General features: G+C 42.1%; 1 protein-coding gene across 2 annotated transcripts in view; it reads left to right on the forward strand.

Annotated features, from left to right (window-relative positions):
* LOC143026310 (CYFIP-related Rac1 interactor B) overlaps nucleotides 1-20,000 on the forward strand; it is a 121,278-nt gene that overhangs the window by 3,497 nt on the left and 97,781 nt on the right. The window lies entirely within an intron of this gene.

Genomic DNA, 20,000 nt, shown 5'->3' on the forward strand with positions numbered 1-20,000 from the left:
ACTGCGCCGTCAAATGGTAGCGATCGAGTGTGTATGTATGTGTGTGAGAGAGGTCACAGCATTACCCATAGATCGGGTATATATGAGCTCTGAGCTCTCTTCCGGAAGGGTAATAGCTGTCGATTACGAGTCGAACACGTGATCCAAGACCATGGTGGATATCACACACACACACACACACACACACACACACACACACACACACACACACACACACACACACACACACACACACAGTATGGTAAATTGGAAAGTAGGAGACGGGACCCGACGAGCGTTGCTCCTTTCCTGACTACTACAATTAGGTGAACACGCACCTACACACAAAACACACACTTATACTGGAATATGCAGTGGTGGTGTGGTAATCGCATAGAAATGTTTAAGGAAATAAATGACAAAGGATGGCAACTAGAATGAGTCCTATCCTGGCTGATAATTATACTTACAAAGAAATATTAGAGGATTTGTTGGTACGGATGATAAAACGACATGACAAAGCGTAAACAAATTAATAGATAGATAAAAATAAAGTCAGACTGATTACAATGTGATAGAGCCATGAATTTTACATTTATGGGATAGTTTAAGAGTAATAATTCAGATGGACAACGCCAGTGAATTCAAGGCAAAGTTTTATAAACGGGGATATAAAAACGGCACCCCATGAGCTATATTTCAATGAGGTGAAATACGCATGCGCGGCTTCCTGATGTAGTGATTAGTGTCGAAGACTTGTGACGACGCAGACGCGAGTATGAGCCCCGCCCCGCCTCACTAACACTTCTGGACGTGACATGAGATGATGATGACTCCTTTGGGAACAGTGTGGGTTTAGGAAAGGCAGGGGTTGCGTGGATCAGCTTTTTGCAGTAAGACATATGTGAACTTTAGCAAAATGTAAGGATTTTTTGGAGGGCTCATGGATTTGGAAAGGGCTTATGACAGAGTAGACAGGAAGGTAGTGTAGTAGGTTTTGCAGATATATGGGGTTGGGGGAAAGCTGTTAAGGGCAGGCAAGAGTTTTTACGATAGAAGTAGAGACTGTGTTATAATGGGAAGTGGAGAGAGTGGGTGGTTTAAGGTAAAGGTAGGGCTGCATCAGGGCTGTGTCATGTCGCCGTGGCTGTTCAACATGTACATGGATGGTGGTGTGGGAGGTCAACACGAGGGTAATGGGCAGGAGACTGGAGATGGTTCAAGAAAATTGAGAGAAGTGGGACGTGAGCCACTTGCTGTTTGCTGACGACACTGCGCTTGTGGCAGGACTAGAGGAGGATTAAAGGAGATAGTGACAGAGTTTGGAAAGGTATGCAGTAGGAGAAAGCTGAAGGTAGATGTGGGTAAAAGCAAGGTGATAACAATGAAATGGAAGTCTTAAAGGAGAGAGGCTGGAGGAAGTTGATAACTAGGTATGGTCGCATGTGACAGGAAAGGGAGTAGAGGTAGAGGTAAATTGTAGATTGAGAGAAGCAAGTAAATGCCTTGGGGGATTAAAAAATGTCATGAGAAACTGGCATCTAGGAATGGATGCAAAGGGTAGATTGTATGAAGGGGTGATTGTGCCGCCGGCTTTGTATGAGGCAGAGTTGAAGTTTAATAGAGACAGAGAAGAAAATTTTGAATATGAGATGAAATGGCTGAGAAGTATAGTAAGGGTTACAAGGATGGATAGGGTGAGAAACGAGGAGGTAAGGAGGAGAGCTGTCGTAGAAAAGGAGATGGCAGATAGGGATGATGAAAGAGTATTGTGATGGTTTGGACATGGGAAGAATGAAGAAAGATTAGTAAAAGAGGTGTAGAAAGCAGAGGTGGAGGAAGTGAACTTGAGGGAACGACCGAGGATTGGATGGATGGGGTGAAGTGGACGTTGAAAAAGAGGGGGATGTCTGTTAAGCAAGGAAGGGAGAAGGCAGGAGATAGGGATGATCGGAGAGTTGCTGTGTATAAATGATATTGTTATGCAAGTAAGGATGGGGCGGGGGATGGAGGTTAGAGGGTGCTTATGTGTGAATGATTTTTTGACTCAGCCTGAAGGGATTTCTCCCCGTTTTCTCTTTTTCTGCATGAGGGGGCGAAGAGGGGGGGTCGCCGATTAAATGAAGCGGCCTTGCTTTGGATGTACTGTCTAGCTACATTACTTCTGACCCAGGGCGGGCGGGATACGTGGATGACCCGTTATCCATGAGGTGCTAAGATGAGAGGGAGAAAGGAGTGGTGGAGGGGAGTGGAATGGGTGGGAGTAAGTACGTGCCTTTGGCGTGGCTACCTCCCTTATAAGGTGGAAAATCTCATTGGGTTTATAGATAGTATATATATATATATATATATATATATATATATATATATATATATATATATATATATATATATATATATATATATATGGCATTTTTCGTCTTTACAGACAGTAACTTAACACGAATCAGCGTCCCAGCGCGACCCACAGCTTAAAACAATACACTAACATGTTCATAAATGTAGCCATATAATTTTTTACAACGGGAATTTCCATCACACACACACACACACACACACACACACACACACACACACACACACACACACACACACACACACACACACACACACACACACACACACACACATATATATATATATATATATATAATATATATATATATATATAAATATATATATATATATATATATGTATCTATATATATATATATATATATATATATATATATATAGACTGTATATAGAGGATTTTTTTTTTTACATAACTCGGCACTGCCATAGGGGTAGTTTGGGACAAAAAATATACCTCTCTTGGTGCTAAAATGCGGAAGTCCTGAACCTCTTTCCTCATGCGCCCCACACTTATCCATTGCTGTTCCGAAGCCTCCTAGAGATCATTTCAGCATCGCATGAAATAAGTCTTCCACTTCATCATCCCACTATTTTTCGGATCGTGGCTACAGTGGGAAACACTGCCACTCACCCCCTGCCCTCCCTCAGGGGTTCTCTTTAGACTTCAGGTTGATGACTCCCCAAGGGTACGTCCGATTGAGTGACATGTCAGACGTTCGGGTTATTCGATGTGTGTGATAGGGCGATATATCAAGTGCAGGCTATTCAGACAACAATAGGTCTTGATTGTGAAAGAGCGAAAATGTCAAAGCAAAAGTGGCCCGATCTTTTTAATTAAACGTGCTATTTTAGGAACTCCAAATAACACTCAGTAAAACCGCGAGAGTAACCTGCGGGTTGGCTCTTTATTGAGAGCAGTAAGAGTTCTTAGCAGGAAGGAAGGAGGGAAGGGAGGGACGCCCATTCCCTCCAGAGGCACCCACACCTAATTAGAGTCACTTGCTGCATAGGACTTTCCGCCGCTTGCCACGAGTACGACCTGTGCGTAGCGTCCGGGTGGGGGGTTGGGGGGATGGATTCTTGCCTTGCACGGCGTGAAATTAGTTATTGATCCCAGGTTGCAACGGTGCATGGGGTTGATAACCTACCACCCCCACACTCCACCCCGTTGCTCGTTTAGTTGATTAAACAAGATTGTCTACTGGAAGTAGTAGCTAGACGACGACCCCCCCCCCTTCCAAACCACGGTGTTATGGCACCCAGGTGGCTTTTGCCTTTACCACTGGGACAGAATATAGTCGCCTTTGCCCGAATGAAGTATGTAATTGATGCCACCCTGCCTAGTGCCTGGGGGGGGGGGAGGAGAACAACTAGTCGTAGACTGCAGAGTTTAGCCCTCGACAATGACTGGTAAACGGCACAGCTCTCTCTCTCTCTCTCTCTCTCTCTCTCTCTCTCTCTCTCTCTCTCTCTCTCTCTCTCTCTCTCTCTCTCTCTCTCTCTCTCTCTCTCTCTCTCTCTCTCTCTCTATCGCATTCTCTCCCTCCCCCTCTCTTTTTCTCTTCCTCTATGTCTTTCTCTTTCTTTCCTGTATGTCCCCCGTCGATCAATCTATCTACCCCTGCCATTCCTTTTACGTCTATCCCCCCCTTCTCACTCTATATGTCTATCTATCCCTCCTTCTCCTCCTCCTCATCATCATCATGGTGACAATATGGGAAGCACATTAACGCAACATGTAATGGCTCGGCGTTTCATCCTAGAGAACCCGTACGTGGGGGTGTCTGAAAACCGTTGCCATAAACGAAACTCGAATTAACCTTGACTTAGGATATCAGGATGGCCTGTTGAATCCTCCCGAAAAATAAACCATTCAAGGTAGTTGCAGGCCATGGAAAAATTATTTTCGTATGTATTACACGGGAGAAAAGACCGTGCAACGATTTTTTTTTTTTTTTTTTTGCGACTGAACGAACATCATGCGAGATCTTTTTCTTCTTCTTTTTTTCGAACGACACTGCCCTCCTGTGTGATGGTCAACAATGGAGAGGAAGAAATGGGAATGGTGAAGGAGGGAAAGGTCACTCGGTGGAATAATTTTCAGTGGTGTGAGCCCTGACAATGGCTTATCAGCGGATGTCGCACTACGTCACAAGACTCGCACGCTTGAACGCACTCCCACGCATGTGCGTCCGGAGGCGTGTGTAGAAGAGGCAAGAAATCTAGGTTGTATTTGTAACCTCGCTGGTCGTCACGTAAAATTTCGTTAGATTTTTGAATTATAGAATATCAGTGAATGATTGATGGGAGTCAAAATGTAACTGAAGTGTTCGGACGATTGTGTGTATCTTGATAAAACTCTATGCCATTAATCATATACTGGATGTATATCTTTCATTTGCCCTTCCCTACTCTTACAAAAATTCCTGCGGCGGCCTTTGTTAGCAAATACTTTGTACAGTTAGAAAGGAGAATGTTTACCTGCTTCTTTACAGTTAGAAAGGAAGATGTTTACCTGTTTTGTTTTGTTTTTGTAACTCTACTGGTCATTTTCGTACGTATAATCAGTGAAGTTGGTAGAATTCTGATATTGTGATGGTAGAAAGTGTTCGAAAGGGCTTTTCAAAGATTTTGAAATTACGCCCTTGCTGCTGCATTCTCATTTTTGTAAGTATTTCGTTGGTGATAGCCAGTGCTTCTGTCATAGGGGGCAATAACTCTCCGAAGTAGTACAGTCATACAGATGGCAAAGAAAGGATTAAGGAGTGGGGGCGGGGGGGTAGTAGTGAGAGATGATATAGATGTTAACGGTGTTTATTTAAGCATTTATTTATTTATTCATTTTGGGGGAAATTAGTATCCTTTCAATATGCTGCGTGACTAGTTCGCATTGGTGTCACTAAAGTTCCTAATGGAGACTTGATTGGACTATTGAAATGAAACCACATGAATTCATTTCAGGGCGACTGTTTCGTAGTTTCTGTTTGTGCTTCGTTTGTGAGTGGAAGAGGCTGGTTGGAGGGGAGATGAACGACTTTGAACTGTGCTGATGATTAACGGTTCTATTTCATGGAAAAAAATGTCCTCCACGTAATCTTGACCTATATAGGTGGTCAGATAATCATAGTGAAATGTTGCAAAGAAAATCGTGACTCGTAGCTTTGATAAATAATAAAAATGCTGCAGATGTTTATCAATTGGTTGTTTTAGTTTGCTTGTTTTATTGATCTGTTTGTTTAGTTCCATTTATTTATATTTGCATCTGGCTTAGTTTTAGACTGATAGGTATGTTAACTTCTTTCTTCGCTCTTGTAACCCTCACTGCGACTTTACTCAAGTTCGGAATTTCGGTACAATCGACTTGTGATAGGGAGTAATGAGCTAAGCTCTGCGAATGCGTTCGTAACAGATAAATTCCGCTCGTTCCTTCAGAGACGAGGATCAAAACTAGCTTCATACTGTGGCGGTGATATGCTGCCAAATGGCGAATGATTAATGTCCTTGGTGGAGCGAATGTGGGTAGATTGGAGATATGTACACGTGGATTGAAGTTTGTGTCAGTTGGGCGTGGGATGATTCGCGGGCCGACGCGGCGGCTCGAGCGGGACGCTGTGAGTGGATTCACTGCTCATTCTGGGACTTGGGTAAGTGTCAATACTCTCCTTTCATTTCGCCCGACTTTACGGCCATGTTATCCAAGGACAGTGGTTGGGAGTTCTCCTTGAAGAGATCTGCGTTGAGCGAAACCATAAAATGCATATGATTGTCGCGTAAAGGAATCATTGTGCAGTTGTTGCTGAGACCGGGAAGAAGGAAGGTTCACGGAAGGACAGAAAATAGAAAGACTTTAGTCAAAATTATTATTATTATTAACTTTATTCGTTGTAGGGAGTGGTCATATGGCGGGTGGGTAGGGACATTGAAGTGCGTCTCGACGTTGTGGGCATTGCCATCTGGCTCGCAGGACTCCGATGGGGTTGTTGTTTTGGTGTCAGGTCACTAGATGACTGATTCACTCTCAGTGAACAGATGCAGAGACTACGCGCGCGCGCGCACACACACACACACACACACACACACACACACACACACACACACACACACACACACACACACACACACACACACACACACACACATCCTCTCTATTATCTCATGTGCGCAATTTAAAAAGCTACCACTCCACTCCCCCGGTGTTCGGTATGTGTCAGTTCTGGGGGCTGCTTGCGGACAAAAGGTGGCTGGGTTTATAGAACTGCCCAAGCCTTCCTATCCCCCCTCCCCCCGCCTCAACCAGACAGGAGTAACAGTGACGGGTGGGGGGGGGGTTAAATAATTCCCCATGTATCTTGTATCTGTCATGAGTCCAATTTCGAGAATTTGTAGATCATTTCACCTCATATTTCCACTAAGTAGAGCATAGCAGGATCTTGAGGCGACTCTGGGACAGGACACTTGTGCTTCCGAAATACTGATTGTCAGAAAATGGGTGTCCTCACGATCCAGGTGCATGGGACCTTGGCACTTTGGCTGCAGGTGTTTCGCCCCGGTGCATTGGGGTACGCGGACAAAGAAAGGGAAAAAAGTTTACTTACCTGCGGGGTGCTAACCGCGCTGGGTACCTGCAGCGGCGAGCGCCAAGAATACCCTGTAAACAAACTCTAAAGAAGCGGTCGAGCTCGAGCATGTCAATGCAGCCCGTTCGAGCCCGTTTCATCTTTGCCAGCGTTTCTCAATCAGGGTTCCCCGGAACCCTAAGGATCCGCAAAAGGTCCCCAAGGGTTCCGCAAGAACAAGTGAGATAAGCTAATGCACTTTTTATTTTTATTTTTATTTAATTTCATATACGTAATATAATGAAACACGCACGGCATATTCTTGGTTATTGTAATAATGTAATATAGACATCATCCTATCTAACCTATTATTACGATGAAAAAATGAGAAAGATATGGTATATGTTTTTTTGTTTTTTTGCGCAGGGGTTCCTTGAGACATGCAATTTATTTTAAAGGTCACGCAAGGGTAAAAAGGCTGAGAAACGCTGATCTGTGCCCTTCTACATTTGCTCACGTGGTTGAATTCCTACCACCGAGAGCAGTCTGCCTAGGTAAACATATTTATTTTTTTCATGCACCCAAATTTCCTCCGCGAGTGATCGTTCTGATGACAGGTATTTCAGAGTTCAGTTTCCCCTCGCCTACATGTCTTAACGCACGCACGGTAGACTGCTGGCCCCGATTTGGCTCAGCACCGCGTAGATGGTCCCGCCACCCGGGTTATGGTCGAAACACCGGAAGGCCTTGAACATAACCATACCCGTTGCACTGAGAACTGGCCGTTAGGGCGGAGCACCTGGAGTTCCCCCTGTGGTGCCACATCTAATTATTTCATAATTTTATTTTATTTCATAATTCTATTTTATGATTTTATAATGTTGCCACATGATTATATTATAATTTTTGTCACACACCACCACTGAGGTAAAAATCAAAGCAATGTTTTCTATACAAAGGTTTCGTTTCTTCGAGTGTAGACATGGCATATGGAAAAGAGAGAGCGACGTTGCCGCTACATCTAATCTCTGGCCCCGCCCCCCTCACACTGCATTCAGAAAACATTGCATCCACACGCACGTTCTCGCCATGGATGCCCATGTGTGGCAACACCGGGAAATCTAGCCCCGCCTTATCGGTCATTTCTCCTTGCGCTGACTATAGAACACTAATAAATAGGGTTTCTAACAGATCATACGCATAAAATCTACTTCCTGGCGAAGATAGTCACAGAAATCCGCCAAGAGGGGTAATAATATAATTTTTATTTATTTATTCATTTACTTATCATTATTATATATTTTTTTCGCACCCGACCTAGTTATGGACCAAAAGGTCTCCTTTCGGCATGCTCCCTCTTTGTAATCCTTTGGGATGGAGGAAACTCCATGTATCTAGACCTAAGGGTCTTGACAAAAAAAGCTGGAGTAGAAATCCACTGTAAATGGTAGAGTTGGAGGGTGGCTTTCGGGAGTAGTGAAAAAAAAAATCTTGAAAGCGAGAGTTCGATATCAGTTCGGGGGACGGAGTGGAGTACCCCAATCGCAGTGGAACTGGTCACACCCTCAGTGGGCACAAGCGAAGCGAAGTCCCTCAGTTTCCGTAAAAGAGCAACACGCAAAGGGAACAGATTATCACCAGAAGTATTAGAGGTCCAAACCATAGTGGTTTGTGAAGGAGAAATATTATAGACCACGAAAGTTGCAGTAAAGAGCGACAGATAAATGAGAGAATGAAAAGAATAAAAAGAAAACTGGGAAAAGGACAAATCACGCGAGAGAGAAAAAAAAACAGAGCAAAGATATAAGAATGGAGTGATAAGGTCACTCGCTCGCTCCTGTAGCTATAGACCCATGTGCTACTGCTACCAGATGACTCCACCATCGTCTATCCTGTTCCAGACCTCACCAGTCCTCTGGCCCCTCGATGTTTATGAGCTCTAAATCCTTCGTAATTAATATTATCCACCCACCTCTTACGCGGTCTTGCGAGTGGTCTTCCATCTGTTACATCGGGGATGGTGAGATAAACAGAGACCAGTTTGATTTGGAAACGTAAGGGGAAAAAATCCAAATGTTTTCTGTGTTTACATCACCACTCTGGCACTCATCTATCCCTCATATTTTAACGAACACATACACGAACAAATATCCACCTACACACCTCAGAAACAGACCGATATATGGGGAGGCGGGTAAATGAACCCCAAATGTTTTTAGAAGCCAATAGTGGCCATGGGGGAATCAGAGGCAAGTAAAGAAGCTGCAAGAAGTTTGCTTAATTTCTGTTACCAAGCTCATATGCGATCACGCGGGAAATAAAATAAAATCTTCGACTGTTGCCAGAATTAGCAGATGGTGCTACGTTTCAACAAATGCGTTTGGAAGTGAGATGAGGGTAACAGAATAAGAGGAGTGATAATATATAATATGGTATAATGATCATATAATCGTATAACCAGGGCAATGGACGGGATGCAGGGATGACCCGTCATCCACGAGGAGCTAAGATGTAAGGAAGGGGTGTCATCCGCGAGGAGCTAAGATGAGAGGAAGGGGTGTCATCCACGAGGAGCTAAGATGAGAGGAAGGGGTGGTGGGAGTAGGTACGTGCCTTTGACTTGGCTACCTCCCTAATAAGGGCGGGAAAGCTCTTTGTATATAAATAAATGGTAAATAAATAATGATAATGTAATACAGGTCAAGCGAGGAGGCACTGTAGACAGTAGGCCATAAGTCTGAGTGTAATCGTAAAGAAACCGCTCGTATAATGTGACCCCAAGAATGGCTTGGTGCGTGTCAGATTGTAAGGAAACGAGTACTGATTAGATTATACTCAGCTTCATGCCGACCGTCGCAGTAGGTTTGGATCCTGTACAAGAAAATTTTCGTTCAACCCAATTTTCTTCAATAGACACCTTGTATTTATTTTTAATATAATAATAATAATAATAATTATTATTATTATTCATTATTTTATGCCTGTAAGGGATTGTACTTCAAGGGGAACGGGATAGAGGATTAAAAACAGTCTCGATTAACATTTTCGATGCTTTTATGACTACTCGTGCTTACAGGTTCGCGCTCTTATAGATGTCACAGACGTTGGAACCTTTTCACTGCTCTGTTGATGAAGGTTATTGTTACTATTATTATTATGTTTCCCCGTCGGGTCCCACACGAGAAAGTGTCAGTGTAATCTCGTCAGTTGTATGTACAGTATGTTGCAGTTTTTAGGTTGCCGAAAATGTGTTGCCGAAATCCCAATTTAGATAGCAGAATCACACTGCAAGATATTTTCCTTCCACTTAGAATTAATTTATTTTACTCACTTTCTTTACATGTGTACTGTATTTAGGTTACTGGATATAATGTCAACTGTTAAGACTATGAGAAAGGCCTGTAAGTATAAAATGAAAATGTGAACAAACTCAAGAATATGGCAAGCTGAAAGTTCGTTGATATTCCGTACTGATGAATTTATTTGTTGGGTTGAATCAGAAGAAGCAACGGCTGATAACAAATTCATTCGAAGTAAATTTTGATAATAAGAGACACAGACGGAATCCTACGAGCATAGCTCCTCTCCTGTTTATATATGAAGATGAGACAAATATGCACGCATGCGCACACGCACAGACATAGTGGCGTGTCTCTTCCGCCCCCTAGTGATGACCCGCCCGTATGTATATATAGCCCTGGCCATTTCCCCCCATAGATGTTCATTGTCCATATTACGGAGCCTTCCCTCTATGGGCGCTGGTTTCGTTGTAATCCCCTGTCTGTCTGTCTGTGTGTTTGAAATTCGTGGCAGGTCTCGAGCTCGCCCTCTGAAGGCTACTGTATCCACTCCTCGCTGGCCTCGGCAACCTGAACAGAGGCCAGTTCGAGACCGCTAATTTTTATGCATTTAATATAATTTTATTGATTTCTTGACACGTGTATTGAGTTGATTTCCTTGTAAATTTACTTGCTCTTGTGGTTTGGTTCACTCCCTTTCCCAGGGATGTGGATGTACTTCTCTGAAGGTTTCTGCACTTGTTCACGTTTCTGTACATTATTTACTTTATTTCTCATTTTATATGCGCCATTTAAGAACTCTAGTTTTTCACCATAATTCCTCTTAAGTGGAAATGATTTTAGTATATTTCACTGTTTATATGCGTCCACATAAAAATCTAGTTTTTAATTTCTCTCAAGTAGATATGTTTTATGTCGTTTCTTAAGTTACTTTCTGGAATGTTTAAGTCGGACGGAATGACGAGTTTTGAGGATTCTTTTTTTTTTTAATTGTATGCTTCCTGTTGTTTTCTGTGAGAGAGGTTCCAACATTTGAAAATCATATGGAAACTGAACTTAATGGCACAAGTATTGTCAGTTTATTTCTTTAAATACTTCGGTTTACAAGGTGTTATTGTTTTGTAAGTAAGAGGTATAATGTATGTAATTCATACTTTGATTCGCCCCTAGTGGAAAGGTATTAATACAAGAGTTATTCTGTCATGTAGTCCTTTTCTTCTTAAAAAAATGACAACTTTATTTCGTGTAATATGTTGTTTTTATTATAGTATTCGGGTAGCGGAAAGAAAGAGATTGGATACTTTTGGAATTAATTATATTTTTTTATGATGCAGATATGTGGTTTGACACCTCCCATGAGGGGGCAAACGGTCTTTCTTGTGTACATACAAGTAAATAAAAGTAAGATTTTCTAGTGATTCCATGATGCAGTGTGAAATATTCCACTGAGGTTGAGAATATTCATTATCTCCATGTTCTAATTCACAGTTTTACTAGCTATTTTTCTTGATAGTTTTTATTTTATTAAATTATTTTGTATTCTGATTGCTTTTTGGTATATTTTCATTTCTTTTGGGTAATGTTACATTTGTTCTATATTTAAAGGCATGACATATTGAAATTGGTTATTATGAGTTTGTAGAACCGTGACAAATATTACACACGTATTCACACTTTTTAGAATATTTTAAATTTCAAGTTTTTCGAATCATTCCGTTTTTCAATTGGAAATAGGTTAATTTCACTGTAAATATAATTTTTTCGTTGTTTTTCGTATACCATTAAAGTACATTTGAAAAAGGTGTTTGATATTTGTAATTTGCTTACTGGTCTGCATGTATAATTTTGTGCTACTTACCTGAAGGCCGTCACAGCTTGTATTAACTTAATGATTTCGAATATCCTAATATTTATACTTATTATTATTTTCATCACCTGTGATTTTAGATTCTCTCTCTTTTCTCCTCTTTCTTACCCCCCTCTCTCTCCCTCCCCCTCTTTCTCCCTTCCACCTCTTTCTCCCCCTCTCTCTTCTCTCTCCCCCTATCTCTTTTCTACCTCTTTCACTCACTGACCCCCTCTCCTTTTTCTTTTTCTCACTCTTTCTTCCCCTTTCTCCGTTTCTCTCTCCCTCTTAATAGTTTATCTCATACCTCTCACTATAGGCTCCTTTCACACGTATCGACTTTTCGCCGAGCGCCATCCACGACCCGATGTCGTGCTCTTAAATAACCATGGGTGTCTGTGAACGCTCTCACACGTCCTTAGACATCCATAGTTATTTGAGAGCTCGACGTCATGCCGTGGAGGGCGCACGGCTAAAAGTCGATACGTGTGAAAGGAACCGTACGTAGTGATCCTCAGGGACAAGGTTCAGTGTTCTGTCCTGGTGTCACCTAACCTCAGCGTCATGGCCAGGATTGGATTCCGCGCGTTTGACCTCCTTAGGCGGCCCCTAGGCGCGCGCGATACCACTGAGCCACCAATCCGAAGGTCTTTAACAACACCAGATCCAACGACTAGCAAATTGCTGTATCGAGAGAACAGGTTGAGAAGTGAATCCGTAGTTGATTTATTGAGAGAATTGACTAATAGCAAGGCTGGTGATGCGAAAGTGCGAAATTGTGCAAATTTCAGGGACCAGTGCATGGCCGTTGGACTGCCCATTGGGCGACGGGATAGTCTCAGTGTACCTCACGATGGTGGCGTGGTTGTGTGGAGGTTGCGAAGTGGGATGGAAGAGAGAGGTGATCCTGGAAGATGCCCATCCCGTAGTCCCGAGGAAGTGCAACGCCAACCCCACCCACGCACGCACGCGCTCACTCTCACAACAATCAATAGATGGGGGACCCCAGCTTGTGCCAGACGGTAGTGTAGCGTAGCGTAGAGTAACGTGGCGTAACGGAGAGCTAAAAATATCTGAACGTAACCTTATCTGAGGAATAAAGCACACGAAATCTGTTTCCAGGCGTGTAGAGTATTCTGTCAGCGTTAACTGGCGGTGCTATCCTTGGGAGTCACGCAAGTGACAAAGGAGGTAAATGGAACGGAGGAACAATATTTGCAGAATATGAGCGCTGATGTGATTATGGTCTTGGACGTGCACCCACCAGTCCCTTAAGGCAGCTTAGCCAATATGCTCCTTCCTATTTTCCCTCAGTCCCCCCCCCCCCAACTGTTCAGTGCAGCATCAGATTCTGGGTTGTCTAGATTCGCTGAAGGGCAGTCTTCTCCTCTTTGTTCTGCACTCTCTCTCTCTCTCTTTCCCTCTCCCTACCTACTGCTCCCCTCCACCTCCTCCTATCCTCATTTTTTCTCTCCATTTCTCGTCGGACATTGTCCCATGTTATAAAACCGCCTCTTAATGTGATAACGTCGTGTTAAACTGCCGACGTAGGAGTGATGGTTGCCATAGATACCGCGCGTTCAAGGGATATTATGGTGGGTTGAATAAAAGTTGTAGCATGTGTAGAAATATTATTTAAATAAAAAATATTTTACAACAGCGGAAAAACCGTATTCTCTATCACACGACTGATAAGAGACTGACGTCACTCACAGTGTCAGTATGCACGATTGGCGGGAATATCAATCCATTGGCGGGCCTAACAGGAACCCGCCAGGTGGCTTTATGCATAGATATACATTGGTAATAATCATACAATACTGCAAACCATAATACACGCTCCCATTACAGACATAAACTTCAAAACTTGCCTTCATTCCTCTCTTTTGACAAAAACAATTAAATAGATAAATGAAAAGATGAGTAGATAGACAAACAAGTGAATAAAAAACAAAATAATTATATATCAAACGTCTATCGATATTTTTCGAGTTTACCGATTTCAAATATTGGTGTCGGGTACTTTTGATTTCATAGCTATACATTAGTTTATTGACACTAGTACAAAGGGTCATCTTTTTGAATTGGGGATTGTGGGTAAATGGAGAGTGTCGACGCTATCGTAGTTATTACAATGTAAACAAGACGCTATTTTTCGATCAGCATTGATCTGTGTCAAGGCGCGATTCTGTAAATCCCAACCAGTATTTGGCAGTATCAAATCTAACCGAAATCCACAAAACTACATAGTTACGGTGATATCGTTGTAGTGGCAGAAATTCTTTCAATTCACCTTATTGTGATGAAAATATACAATAGTCACGCATTCTTGCTTATTTTCACCAAGATATTTTGACAGTTAACGTGATACAGTAGTTTTTCTCCATTGACCAAACAGGAATAGATCAAATGGTCCTGTTAACGAAATGCTGAACTATGTAAAGTTGAAAGGCTGTGTAAGAGGGAGAGGTCGTATGGAAAAGTGGATTGTCACGGATGCATGAGATAGAAAGAGATGCACTAAAGTGGTTATGAAACATGAATTCATCGTGAAAATTGCGTCATGCACTGCCGTGGCTTCAGTGCAATGAAAAACAAAATCTTGTTTCATTTTTATATCCATGCTTCATCATCACTTAACGTATTTGTGACTTTTACAGCGTTCCTTTCTTTGTGCCAAGTTATATAATTGAAGCCTTGGCGATTGAAGGTAGAAATTACTGTCACATGGATTGGCTAAATAATGATAAAATCGCCAGTCCATATGGATGTCGTTAGTTTAAAACACGTAATTTTAACGAACTGGATTTTTGAGTTTTACTTTTTTGCCTGTTAATAGCCGGACATTGTAGACATATAGAAGATTTTTCATCTATTATCTCAACTTTTCGTGGCGTCATCGGGCTGGTTGTGGCTTCTTATCCCTGGTCAACATTCAAAATTCTTGTCAAATGTAAATTTGAAAAGCTGGTAGACGACTTCGCTTCCCTAAGGACAATTTAACAGTCTAATATTCGTATAAGTTTAACATCTCTTGGTACGTCATCCAGTTTCTCAATGTATGACTCAAAGATAATTTGACATTTGGAGATTCAAAAAATAAAATATTGTAACTTGAAAGTTATTTCTAAACTAACTTAAGTCGCGTAGATGTTCACTTTTGACGGTTGATTCGCTTGCTGTTGTGTGTGGACTCTATAGTATGTCACCAGCATCCAACTTGATAATATCGCTTGGTATTAGCCAAAATTAGATTTATACGTCACCATATCCGTGGTAACGAAATAGAAATTTCCCGGCACGTTTGCGTGAGGTGTTTGTAGAGAACATGCACAGTTTAATGTGCGCGCGGGACCGAGTGTCATTTATGTGCTTGGGATTTCATCAAAGTGCTTGAGTCGTGCTTGTTCTGGTTGACATCAAGCTATATTTTTCAGCTCAGGGAAACGCCTTGATGAAGATGAGACGCAGTTATGCAAACAAGCACACGCACATGCTGAAGCTAAGGACTTGAATGTCATGCCCTGTCACAATAGGAGGCTACGTAATTGTGAATAAACACCAAGGGGCACGCGAACGCAGGGTCATAAATATGAACGCACATGTACAGGAGACAAACGCACATCTGTGTGAATACACACGCACAAGTACACACATACACACACACACAGGGATATGTTTTCTGACTCTTCCTTCTATTTATGGGTGGTTTTTACGTTCTACAACTAATTCTATTCAATTCTAGGCTAACGATTTAACATTCCATTCGTCTTCCTCTTTTGTATTTGTCACAAAATCCGTTGAGTTAATGATTGAATGAATTTGGGGTAAGCAAAACACATCTATAACTAATAATATAATAAAATTGTGTCTAAGACATAATACGATAACAAGGACCGCCAGAGAAAGTTTTACATGCTTGAATGAGACTAAATACCAACGTTAAGAACTTCATTCCGATGTAGTTTGGAATGTAGAATTGTATTCCAAAATGCATCGAATTGTAATCATGGCATCCCTTAAAATGGGGGTATTTGTGTTTAGAGTATTTTTATGCTTCATATTTTATGATTTGATGTTGAAGGGCGCGGAAAAATGTGTACGATTTCAATATCGAGGATAAGAATGTTTTTACAAGTAAGCGATCACATAATGCATTAATTAGTAGGATTATTATGAATATACTCCATGAGTAAACTGTGTCGTCCATAGAATATATGAGTTCAGAGTAGATTGGGACAAAAATAAGCCTAACTGTTAGTTACAAAACCCGTATTATGGGACGCGACACAAGAATACGCTATCTACTTGCAGTGACACATTGGTTTATACTGAGCGCTCCTAGAAGTCCGCTCATACGTACAAGCCTCTCTTTCACATGCTTCCTGTCTATGTATTATTTTATTTTTTCTGTATATAGTAAAGAAAATGTAGTGCAATGAATGTCACTTTTAGGATTATAATAACGATTATCCACCCCATCCCACCAATCTCGTGCAATTTAAAAAAAATCGCTGTCACGTTTCATACAGTCGATCGAAATCGTTGTTATAATCTTAAAAGGTGATACTCATTGTACAATGCAATTTTACTATATATATATATATATATATATATATATATATATATATATATATATATATAACATAGATGGTAAATAAGAGAGAGGCATTACTAAGGTTGATTTGGCAGGATGGTTGGTAATAAATTACGACGTATGCCACACCTTAAACGACCTTAGAACGCACAGACTATAGTCATATACAACAACACCCAAGCCCATGGGCTCACATATACCTGCGTGTACATGACACGAAGACGTAGGGCGGTGTCCCCGTTATTTTCTCGGAATACAGAGCATAGTGTGCACCCCAGGCGTGACCAGCGAGGGCGTGATCCTCAGACCGGTTACCGTGACTGTCCCTTTTCGTCGGCCGGTCTGATTTCTTTGCTCGCGTGGCGGAGCGTCGCAGGGGCGGGACAGGAGCTGCGTGCACAACCTCCCCCACCCTCACCTCAGCTCCAACGTCCTGCAAGGCTCGGGTCGCGCTGACGTCCTGCAGTACCAGGTGATGTGTTGTAGTGTAGTCAAACACGCACACGTACTGAATGCAGTCAAGCACCATCTCGACAGGGAATGGTAGGTTCCTGGGGTTACAGTAGACGCCCCGGAGGCGATCATGACTCGCCAACTCACAGGTAATATGAGTCCTTGACCGTGAGTCATAAGCAGGAAATCGACCCTGCACATTTGGTGAACAGACACACACACACACATATATGCTTAAGTCGAGTGTGGAAAATTAACATCAACGTCAAAAATATGAAACATTGTAAATGGGTAAAAAAAAAATCCAAAAGACCATTGATTAATTAACTGGATATGAATAATGTACAAAAGCCAAAGAGAAAAAATACATGGAAATGTTGGTCACAGACACATCGTCACATGGTACATACATATACCAAGGCTTTTTCCCCCTTACAAGGGAGGTAGCCAAAAAGGAAAAGGCATAAAAACATTCCCACCCATTCCATCCCTAAATACACTCCACATCCCTCCACCCTCCCTCTTATCTTAGCACCTCCTGGATGATGGGTCATCCCTGCACCTTGTCCACTGCCCTGGGTCAGAAGCAGAGTCGCAAGACACAGCACATCCACAGCAAGGCCGCTTCATTAAATCAGCGACCCCCCCTCTCCGTTCCCCCATGCATAAAAGGAGAAGACGGGGAGAAATCCCTTCGGGCTGCGTCAAATTTTGCTCACACATACTACCTCACCCCCCATCCCCCCGCCCATTCCACCTCATGCATCACAACATCGTGCATATACAACCACTCCCCATTCACCCCTGTCTTCTGTCCTCTCCCATCCTTCCTCAACAGACATCCCCTCTTCCCCAAAGCCCCCTTCACCCCATCCATCCACCTCATCCTAGGACGTCCCCTCATGTTCACTCCCTCCACATCTGCCTTCCATACCTCTTTTACTAGTCTTTCTTCACTCATTCTTTCCATGTGTCCAAACCATCCTAATACTCTTTCATCAACCCTATCTCCCAACTCCCTTTCCACCCCTGTTCTCCTCCTCACCTCCTCATTTCTCACTCTATCTAGCCTAGTAACCCCATCATACTTCTCAGACACCTCATCTCAAACACCTTCAAACTCCTCTCTTCCTCTCTTATGTTCCATGTTTCTGCCCCATACAGTGCTGTTGGCACAATCACTCCTTCATACAGTCTCCTCTTAGCATCCATTCCCAAATGTCTATTCCTCATTACACTTTTTAATCCACCAAGGCATTTGCTCGCTTCTCTCAATCTACATTCTACCTCCTTCACTCCACCTTTTCCTGCCACATTTGCACCCAAGTATCTAAAACTATCCACTTCCTCCAGTCGCTCTCCCTTAATGCTCACTTCCAGTCTACTGCCACTTTCACCCCTTGTACATCTCATCACCTTACTTTTACCCATATTTATCTTCAGCTTTCTTCTATCACACACTCTCCCAAACTCTGTCACATGGTACACGAGCAAAATGTGAATGAAAATACAGGTTACTGGCGAACATAAAATTGTTTTTTCACAACGAAAAAATCACTGCCCAAGGTTATTCAGCGGTACTCCTCACAAACTGAAATATACGAACAAGGTGGAAAAATGGAGAACAACAAATACCTTGCAGATATAACGTATGAAGAGAAATTAAAAGTATTGAATTTACCATCTATCACGTCCTTAGCGTGAATAGAACATTGTGGTTGTGCCGTGTCACGTCCTTATGTGAATAAAGTCTCCTGTTTGTATTTATAATGCACGCCTTGCGTGAATATGTGTAGTATATGTTGTTACTTATATTTCATGATTTCATAAAATATATGCCATAGCCCATTGCGCAATACCAGTCTGTTGGGGCGCGCCTCCTTATGTCCTGTCATGACGCCAAGCTCAGGAGAAACGTTACATAATTTGGCGGGAAAGCTTATTCTGCTTTCCCATTGGTTGAAGGTGTTTAAACTACCTACTTTAGATACGTTTTGGCATCCCGGGAAACGTAAGCATCCATATCCGGGTTAGGCGAAACAGAGAGCGACCCGAGTGAGACACAGAGTCAATAGAAGAGAGTCAATAGAGAAGAGAAGCAGAGAGAACCAGAACGCGAAAAGAAGAGAAGACATGAAAAGAAGCTGACGCCCAGGGCTCATCTGAATCTACGTAAAAATTATTCTACATTCGTCTATTACGACAAATCCACTAAAAACAAGTTCTAATGAGCACAATGATTGCCCAATTTCCACGCGAAGTGCAGTCTTCGTATTTTTTTCCCGAATTGTTTCTGACATCTCCAGACTGCTGCTGGACTAAGTGCGACTCAACACTGTTATTTCTCAACTACGAAACATCAATCAATCTTCTGCATGTTCCCGACTACCAGAAGCCCATACAAGAAGTTATCGTGGATCATCTTCACCTCAAATTGCCCATTTGTTCCCGAGACTGAAGTTGACCTAAACGACTTTCCGATGGTGCGACTTCTATCAACCAGAATCAAGACTCGTCCACACCATAATCAATACATTTCGCCCATTTGTTCTTACGTGCTACATACAAGTGCACACCTAGCTACTCTACTACGTAATTGATATTCCATTTATAATTCATGTAACATATATTGCTATCTTTTCTTATTCTATGTCCATATATGTTGTATGCGTTTTTTTCCTTGCAAATAAGTAATTTTAACGAAGAGTTTAATTATATTGCCTAACTGTCACTCGTCTGAACTGCGCTCGGCCTAAACTTTTTATTTATGTATTTATTTATTATTATTATTATTTTTTTTTTTCGTGTCGCGACTAGCCTGGCCCATAGGTGGGTCGTGACACCATTACTGAAATTAGACAAAGAGGAGACTTGGTAGTATTGTGCAGGATATTAAAGGGAGTTGTTAAAATAGC

The sequence above is a fragment of the Oratosquilla oratoria genome, chromosome 6, assembly GCF_046742065.1.
Source record: "Oratosquilla oratoria isolate Oo_2021 chromosome 6, ASM4674206v1, whole genome shotgun sequence".
NCBI classification, from domain to species: Eukaryota; Metazoa; Arthropoda; class Malacostraca; order Stomatopoda; family Squillidae; genus Oratosquilla; species Oratosquilla oratoria.